Genomic DNA, 10420 nt, shown 5'->3' on the forward strand with positions numbered 1-10420 from the left:
AGTAAAGAGGGGAAATATGAAATGCAATTTAAAAAGATATAATTTAAGGTAATCACGGGCTGGGAGGGAGGGGAGTCGAGTGCTCGCGAGAGCGGAATATGATGTGAAAAAATTGAGTATGTTATATTTATATAAAATGGAAACTTAATAAAATGATTTTAAAAAATGAAACAGAAAGTTTTAGAAACTAATGGCATATAGATACTTATAAGTATATAAGTTTTTATTGTAATATTTCTGTGTTTTCAACAGATTTTATATATGTATACAGTTTTAATTCTATTAATGTTTAAATGTTTTTAATTATTGTTTTTTCTACTTTTTTAGCAATTTTTGTTTTTATCTGTAAGCTGCCTCGAGTCCCATCAGAGGAAAATGCAGGGTATAAATAAATAAATGACAGTGATAATAATATAACTCTCCCTTTATTGTCCCTTTTGTCACCCTTCTCCAGCTGTTTTGAGTGCCACCTCTAACTGAGGTATCAATTGCAGCACTGAGAAGCAGGGCCTTTACATTGGTTGCCCCAAAGTGGTATAATAGATGGAGTTTCATCTTTCCTACTCTCACTATTTGCATTCTGGAGGCTGCAAAAACCCACTCACCCCCCCTTTTTGGGTCTTTCATTTGGTACTTTTTAAATAATTGTGTGCCCCCCCCCCCGTAATACACTCTTGAGCATACGGAGAGATGGTTATCAAGGGATTTTAATAAATAAATCATAATAAATCCACACATCTCTCTGTACACATTGCTCTCGTTTTCATAAAGGGATTCCAGTTATAAAATCTGGGGACAGGGGAGGTGTTACAAACTATGGGATTTCTCCAGCTATATAATACAAGCGGATGGAATTGCATCTGTCTGCTTGGTGTGTGTGTGTGTGTGTCCCCATCTCCTAAAGCCATGCTCCTGGTCTGATTAATTATCAGGGCCGGAAAGCCAGAGTAAAACCTTGTTGCTGGTGCCAGAAGTCAGCTGCCCTTGATCGGCTACCCAGAGGACACCACATGCTAAACTGTTCTGGTCCCTGCCGGATTTAGGATTCGGGCAGAGAAGGAGAATGTGGGCCCCAGACAAGATGCAAGGGAGACCATCTTAGGCACCGGGAGGCTCAGCATGAGTTACAGCCAGCACATGAATAACACAAGGCTGTTCCTCCCTCACATATTCTATCCAATTGCTCACTAAGAACTAATGTTAAAAGAAATACATTTTAATAAATGAGGCCATCTGTATTTTATGTTCTGGCTGCCCTGCGGAGATCTCCTACCCCCACTGCAAAAATTATGCTGACAAAACTGGAACAGAGTCCAAGGGAGCATTAGGAACGAAAATTCGTATCCCTGGGTTCTCCTTCGTTCCACGTCGAACACACACACACGCACGCACACACACACCCTGTTCAAGCGGGTATATATCTCTGCCATCCCCATTTAACGGAAGTTACATTTAATAATTCCATTTCTAAATGTAGTAAGTTAGACCAAGGAAGGGAAATCGGGGATTCCTGGGTTATCATAGAATTTAGTGGATTAGATTGTGAGGGGGAGGTTTACTTAATTAATGCATGGATTTATTTTTTTATTTTTTAAAAATTTGTGCCAGGGCAGATTAATAAACACAGGTGGAATGATCCCAAGTATCCTAATGAGTCCATCGGTGCTTACTTCCTAGGAATTGTGCTTAGGGTTGAAGCCTTTAAAAGTACCGCAACTTTAAAAGAGCATTGCTCTGATTTAGGAGTGGTTTCCGCATTCAGATATATCACTTTATTCCTCTCAGCAACCTCTTTGTTAAGAGGTTCTGAGCTATTCCACAGCAGGGCTGGGCTGATTTCAGGCTTGACGAGGTTGCTTTCTTTTTTTGTTATACCAGAACCACAAGATCTACCCAAGGTAACCAGGTGCAAAGGACATACAGTTAGAACGAAACAACTGGGTGCCTCCCTGAGCACATTTTCTGAACATAGGGACTTGTTTTTAGTACCGGGACTGAGCTCGCAGTCCTTTCACACAGAAACCCACTCCTTGTTAGCACTCTTCATTTCAACAGCCTGATTTTGATGGGAAATGTTGTTTCATTGCTGGTATTTTCTTTGGGGGGAAACAAACGGAGTCAAAACCCCTTCCCGATCTACTGCAACTCATCAAGAGATGTACTAGTAGATCCTTATCTACCTTCTGCCTACCTCTTATAGCAGCACGAAAGCAGACCTGTAGTATTTGATCCACAATTCCGGTCACAGGATGCAAATTATTGCTTTAGGTCGCAGCAATCAAATGGAACATAGCAGACCTAATACCTTCTGCTGTCTTCCAGTTAAAGAAATCTTACTTGAATGAGTGCTCCTTGATTGACTGATACAGATTGACTCAGTATGAGGGTAAAGTGTTGGATTGTGACCGGAAAGGCCCCAGAATCAAAAGCTTGCCCAGCTATGAATTCTTCCCCAGCACAGCCTACATCACACGGAAGTCGTGAGGATTAAAGCGGGGGAAAGACTCTAGGGCAGGGGTCCGCAAACTTTTTCAGCAGGGGGCTGGTCCACTGTCCCTCAGACCTTGTGGGGGGCCCCGGACTATATTTTGAGAAAAAAATAAATAAATGAACGAATTCCTATGGCCCACAAATAACCCAGAGATGCATTTTAAATAAAAGGACACATTCTACTCATGTAAAAACACGCTGATTCCCAGACCATCCGCGGGCCGGATTTAGAAGGCGATTGGGCCGGATCTGGCCCCCGGGCCTTAGTTTGCCTACCCATGCTCTAGGGTCTAACCTGAACCTTTGGGAGCACTGGCAGGATACAAATGAGGTAAACAAAGTAAGCAAGGCAGGGCTGCGATCTTATACCTCGGAGTAAGCGCCATTGAACTCATGTTTTTCAGTGGAATCAGCTCATGCACTCAACTACAAATCTGTACCATAAGCCATTGCAGAAGGTTGATATGCATGCCAGTGTGAACTGACAGAAATCAAAGACTTGACTGGCATGGGGGGCCTGCGACTTAATCAGGAATGTGTCTCCTGCCCCTCTACGAACAAGTGGCACAAACAAGCCACAGAATAGCGTGTTGTACTGAGATAATGGTTTGTTTGTTTCACGAGCTTGCATGAGGCAACAAGTCATATTATGATCTGGTTGCGTTGTTGTGGCAGCCACAAGAATGGGGGGAAGAGACATAGGAGTGGGAGGCACATTCTCAACTCAGCCAAGCTTTGAAAGAAATGATGGTTTAGCATGATGTGCAAACCAGCTCACCATCTTCCTTTCCTTGAAGCTATTCAAGGCAGCATAACAGCACTTGAATCCAAAGGATCTTTTGTGGGTGGGTGGGTGTGTGCACGCGCACGTGGTAGCACACATAATTTTACAATTTCAATGTAAGTATGGGGTTTAGTCCCTACCACAAATCCTCACCCAAATTAATACAGATTAAGCTCACTTCCCCATGTAGACAAACCCTGAGTTGAACTTTAAAGCCACTTTTTAATCTGTAATTAATCCAGGGGAGCGGAAAGCAAACACACAACCCTGTTTTGCTGAAAGTTTTAAGTTGCCTCTGGATACATTATTAATGCTTTGGGAAGCCGCTCATTTCAAGGTCAGAATAGGATGAAGGAGCCGTCTTCCGGCAACTAGAAAAAGATTTGGGCTGTGGTGGCTTCTCCTCTATAGGGTAAACCTAGAAGGGAGCCAATTTCACACTCCCGTGCAGGATCGGGACCCCTACACTGCAATTTAGAGAAAAATACTGAGGACTAGAAAAGAAAAATCACAATGGACTACACCCACATTTGGGAATGGGAGAAAGGGCTTCAGTTTAGAGGGCATGGGTTCTGGATTGAAGGGGGAGATTTAAACCAGAATGCATGGCTTCCAGATCAGAAGGAGGGTCTTCAGGACAGAGGGCAAGGTTTCTAGATTAGGAGGCAGAGCTTTAAACTAGAGGACCCACTTTACAAATTAGGCAAGCGTATTTAGGACAGAAGTTATGGCACCCACATTAGGAGGCAGGCCTTGAAACTGGAGGCAGGGCCATCTTACCCATAGGCGCTAAGGGCGCGGGGCACTTGGGCGCCAGGCTCTCAGGGGTGCCAGGCCGAGAGTCCGGGGAAGAGCCTGCCCATTGGTCAGAGTGCTGCGGTGGCTGCTTCTGCTGTGGGTGGCTCTGCACTGCGTGAATTCGGGGGCGACTGAGCCAACGAGACGCTGAGGCGGCCGGCCGGCCGGCTCTGCCCTCCTGCACGCCTGGGACTGGGCAAACGGGGAGGGGGGCGGGGGCAGCGCTGGGCAGATCTTTGCACCCCCGCGCCACATATGCTTAAGAGACAGCCCTGACTGGAGGCAGTTTCTTGCAGATGAGGCGGCAGGGCTTCTTGACATATTTGACACCCAACGCCTCTCTTTTTCAGAATCAAATCACTACTTTTGAGACGGGGTGCCAACTTGAATAAAATATTGGGGGGGGGCAGGGAAGCCCCGCTCCACATACTAAATCACATGGCACGGCACCTCCCCCCTCCCGCTTTGAATGGCAATGCTCATCAACTTTGGTGGGGCCTGGCAGGGCCGTTTTAAGCATATCCGGCGCCGTGGTGCAAAGATCCCCCCGGTGCCCTACCCCCCATTTCCCAGAGTTGTCGACCTTTTCCCAACCCTCTGCAGGGATCGCTCTCCTGCGGGGGCTTGGGAAGGAAGCTGCACGTCTGCCGGCCATATAGTTGGCTGGGTGCAGCTGGTGGGCATGCAGGGAAAGGGGAGGCCACCGGCAAAGCCATGCAGCTCCCCCAATTGCTGGGGCGCCCCTGAGAGGCTGGCGCCCTGGCGCAACGAGCCAGTAAACCCAAAGGGAAAGACGGCTCTGGGGCCTGGCCCCCTCAAATATTTTTTGGGGGAGCCAAAGACATCTCAACCCCAAGGAGTTGGCTCCTATGCTTTGAGATATGGTCCTTGGGCAGTTTAAGAAAGTGAATAAAAAGCTGGTGGTAGCTGTTTTTACAGAGTGGCTTGGGAGACGACACATGTCTTCTTGTATTGTAGTGCGCAACATACACATATTTCATATGTCCTACTACTGGGTCCAGTCAGACTGTCATGCTATACAAATCTGCAAAACCAGTGAACAGACAGGGATGACAGCAGAATAAATGAACACAACCATTTGCAACAATACCTTACCATATTTAACCATGTGAAGGTTAAGTTTCTCATGGAGGGAGTTTCTCAGGTGAGTATACCACTGGGGAACTAAAGAATCCACATATAACAAATACGCTGAAGACACACCTACTCTTTCTGTTCCCCAAAGGACAGACATTTTCTTAATGGGAAAAAAACATTGATTGACATTGAGGGTGTTGGGTGGCCCTTGAGCCTGCCCTTTGCTTCACACACCATCTGAGAGACCCATCAAGTGTTGAGCCTCGTGCTGAACTGCTGATATCCATGGAGCTGCCAGTCAGCTAAGAGTTTCTCATGCGCTGTGATTGTCAGTCACTAGTCACAGCAAGGAAACCAGAAGCTCTCTGCTTCCGGCAAAGGAGTTGCTCAGAACTGAACTGGTTCTCTCCCCCCCTTACCCTCCAAAATTTTACAGGGCACACTTGTAACACCCCGATTCTTAACTACCCTCTGCTCCTCTGCATTCTCTCCCTTGCCCAATCACACTTTGCTGAAGCAAGAGGGTGCTTGTCCTGGTTAAAGATATGCCAGGAAAACACACAACTGATTTGCAGTGTGTTACCAGGGATGCGGGTGGCACTGTGGGTTTAAACCTCAGAGCCTAGAGCTTGCTGATCAGAAGGTTGGCGGTTCGAATCCCCGCGACGGGGTGAGCTCCCGTTGCTCGGTCCCAGCTCCTGCCCACTGTATACAAGTAAAAATAATCCTTCTGGTACAGAAAGGATACTTGCTTTGATTTTTGATCGCATTGCATGGCGTATAGATTGTGTAAAAGGCATCTTCTTAGATTCTTGAAGATTAGAAGATGCGATATGCAAGTGGGGGTGTGTGTGCTTCTTTTTACAATAGTGTTTGCCATCTATAATTTCGATAACGACTTGGTTTTAAAATAGTACATACTTTAAAAACTGCAGCCTGGTGAATTGGGCAACTTTTTAGTCAATTAAAATTGTAACTTCATGTAACTCCATTACATGTTGCGGGTGCTAATTATTACCTTTCAGGGCAGCAGGGTCAGGAGCTGTAGAAACTGGATATACACCTGCATGTGTTTTATTTTAAGGACTTGCGCCTTGCACAATTTTCAAACGAAATGCACAGCAGCCGATGAATCAAACGCAATCCGCGACAAGACCCACAGACACGAAACTATAAATGCACTTCAAATAATGAACATTAAAAAAAAATCCTTAGCTAACAAATCAAAACGTCACGACAATATTTAAAATGTACGGCACAGTCCCTGCTCCTAACATAAAACCAGAGCACCACTTTAATAAACTGATGACAAGCTGGGTTTTTGTGTTTCTGTTGTTTTCAGCAACGGCATGACTTTGTTGGGTCTTATTGGTTTGAAAGATATCTCAGCTGGTAAGGTAACATTTTGTTAAGTCAGTCAATAAAACGTTGCTCCACGTGGTGCCCTGATGTAAGTCCAACCGCTCTTGCGTAGACACAGGTAATGTGAGCTGGACAATAACATATGCAGACAACAGGAATTTCCAGGATTGTGGCAGCAATTTGCAAATTTCTGGCTGTAGAATCCACTATTGGTCAATGGTCACTGGTGGTGTTTTTTTTAAAAACAATATTATGTTTTTAAATGTTTAAAAATCTTCTGGAAAGCGTAGGCTAAAGAATAAATATATAACAATGCCAATGCATTTATGGAACTGGTTCAGTTCAAAACTTGCCTCATGACTTGCCTCATTACAGATGAGTGGGGTACAGGGCCAGATTTAGGTATGATGAGGCCCTAAGCTACTGAAGGTAATGGGGTCCTTTATATGTCTAGCTGTCCATTGTCAACAACAAATTTTCGCTTTTTGTGTGTGTTGAATATATGCTATATGGTAATTTATGGACCCATTACTTACATCATCTGCATGAGTGACCACAGCACTAGAAAACATAATTTCTCTTAAGGAGAGGGACAACATTGTACTCCCTTTAAGAACCAAAAAGGTTGCAACTAACCGAAAAGGTGGAGAACTTCACGCCTTTTAAAAATTACATGAAGGAACCAAGCAGTGATTGTTACTTTTAGGTCCCGTGCTATTTATTAGTCTGTTCTGAGTTATATTTATTTAACACCTGATTGGAAATAATAAATCATATAATTATATTTGTATTTTTTGCAAGCTTCACTTTCCTTTTGTTAAAACCAGTGATCAATACAAATAAATATGTACAGTGTATTATTGCAATCTAATAACACCCTTCTGTCGCGGTCACTCTCTCAGACCTGAGCAGCACCCCCAGACGTTTAACGGTCTATTGGTAACTGCCCCAACGACATATGGTATATCCACTGCCACCAGCCAGTATTCACTCTGGCAATGAATAACTCACTTCAGATTCGGATTGTGGTAAAAATAAACATAAGTTTCTATATTGTTTGTACAAAGCGTAACGGTTTCAAGTGACTTGGTAAAACGTTTAATATAACTGTATGGTTATTCAGATAAGTATATTTCAACTCTCTACCTAGTATTCCAATAACTATCCCTTTTGCCTCCTGTTAATTATTCAATCTGCTCTAGCTCTGCTCATTGGCTCTATCTCCCTCTCTCTATCCCTCTATCCCTCTTTAACTCAACTCAACTGCCTCACTTCCAACCTCTAACTGCCTTTTCTATCCTCTCTAACTGCCATCCTTCCACACTCTAATTGCCTGGAGAACTCCCATTGGTCAATCTCCTCCCTGCCAAGTTAACCCTTGGAGAACCTTTAGGGGTGAAACGCCACACCTTCCACCAAGGAGCTTAGCGTGGCATATATGGCTTTACTGGTGAGAATATAAAATGAGCCAAGGATTGCTCTAGTCCAGCACTTGGTTTCTCACTGTGACCAATCAGATGCTTCCAGGAAAGCCACAAGCAGGATATAATTCCAATAGACCCTCCCCCTGAAGTTGTCACCCAGAAATTGGTATTCTTTGAACCTTGAGTTTCCATATATCTGTCATGATTCTCACTTTATGATCGCAGTAACCCTGTGAGGGGTATGTTGAGCAATTGTCCCAGTGATCATTCCTTTTTATTTGTGTGAGTGTCTGGAGGTGGATGGAGGATGGATGGCGGCTAACAGATTGAGGTTGAATCCTGACAAGACAGACGTACGGTTTTCGGGGGACAGGGGGCGGGCAGGTGTGGAGGACTCCCTGGTCCTGAATGGGGTAATTGTGCCCCTGAAGGACCAGATGCGCAGCCTGGGAGCGTCTCCACCCCCATTGTTCTGCCTGGACACTGAGGTCCAGTGCCGAGGGCCTTCTGGCGGTTCCCTTACTGCGAGAAGCCAAGTGACAGGGAACCAGGCAGAGGGCCTTCTCGGTAGTGGCACCCACCCTGTGGAATGCCCTCCCACCAGATGTCAAAGAGAAAAACAACTACCAGACTTTTAGAAGACATCTGAAGGCAGCCCTGTTTAGGGAAGCTGTTAATGTTTGACAGACTACTGTATTTTAATCTTCTGTTGGAAGCCACCCAGAGTGGCTGGGGAAACCCAGCCAGATGGGCAGGGTATAAACAATAAATTATTATTATTATTATTATTATTATTATTATTATTATTATTATTATTACTCAGGTCACTCTGGTCCTAGTCCAATACACCTAGCAACTAAACCACACTGGTATTGGGGTTTTGTATGTCTATTGTCTGTGACTACTTCTGTGTAGACAAAATATATATTGGGTGACGAAGATCATAAGAATCAGATGGTTGGAAGCAGACACCAACCTCTTGAATTCTGCTGAATAATCTACCCATTGGTTTCCAACTGTGAAGTCTGACTTCTGTTGAAACACCAAGAAGTCTTATGGATTGCCATACTGTCCAACTTTTTCACATCCAAAACGGGGGCATCTTCCAGGATGTGCTCCTGGGCGAGTCACTTGACCCATGCTACGATGTCACCCCCCAAAAATGCCTTTTTTTTGGGGGGGGTGAGATTGTGACATGCGAGCTTGCAAGATCACAGCACCCAAAATGGCTGCCATGATCTTGTGCAAAAATAAAATAAAATTAGGATGTCCTGTTTCTTCCAGGACACTTGGTGGGTATGGATTCCTAATGAATCAATTGATTACCGGGAAGCCAGGCAGGCCCAAGACATTTTGCTGCCTGTGGTGAAGTACAAGATGGTGGTTCACATTCCATACACAGAAGCCAGCTGGATTAGCTCTTGAATCTTACTTCAACACTGGTAACAGGAGAGCACACCTGAGGGCAGTAAGCTCACCTAGAGGATGTAGGGCAGGCTACACGGCGTGCACAGTTCTAGCCACCAATACCTTGCTGCCGCTTTCCAGCATCTGCTACCTGAAGCAGCTGCTTCACTCTGCCTAATGGTAGTGGAAGGGGTTAATTAGCTAACCCAGGGGTCTGCAACCTTTAAGACCAAAAGAGCCACTTGGACCCGTTTCCGAAGGGGAAAAAAAATCTGGGAGCCGCAAAACCATTGCGACATTTAAAACAAATATAACACTGCATTTTATTTTTAAAAATCCGATTTAAATTTTAAAAAATCCGATTTAAATAAAAAAAAATCCGATTTAAATTTTAAAAATCCAATTAAAAAAAAATCATTCATTTTTATCCACCCTGGGGACCACTACCAGGTCACAGCCTGATCCAAGGTGGGTTGCAACAGCATACAAATATTTGATTCGTTGTTTTTTTTTAAAAAAATGAGTCCTCAACTGCACACTTGTGTTAAATGTTTGTCCCATGTCTTATTGAAGACTGCTGGCTTTTACGATAATCTTAGTGTCTTTTACCCTTAATATTCCAGACCAGAGGCTATGTTCACCTCTTCCAACCTCCTCTCTTGCTAAATAAAGCACAGAATTGCACCAGAGAAGCCTGTGATGTTTGTGCTGACTTGCATACAGGTGGCTGTAGTAGGTCGTAGTGTTCAAACCTTTTTAGGGGAGTTCCCTGCCCCCTTAATGACAATGGCGATAGATTTTGCACATGAACACAGATCCAAGTTAGGACTCCTCTCTTCCACACCAACAGGTGCTTTGTCAAGGCTCCCCTAACACACACTCAGGACAGAGGAAAAACTGCAAAACGTCCCGGCCTAGCTCCGGGGCGGAGAGAGACGCGCGCCCGCAAGAGCGCGGTCTGAGGCTGCGAGCGGAACCAGGAGCGAAGGAGGCAGCGGCAGGGAAACAGGCGCCGCTTCCTCGACCATTTTTAAAAAGAGGGCTTCCCCCCTCGCCC

This window comes from Lacerta agilis, chromosome 14 (genome assembly GCF_009819535.1).
Source record: "Lacerta agilis isolate rLacAgi1 chromosome 14, rLacAgi1.pri, whole genome shotgun sequence".
Lineage (NCBI taxonomy): Eukaryota > Metazoa > Chordata > Lepidosauria > Squamata > Lacertidae > Lacerta > Lacerta agilis.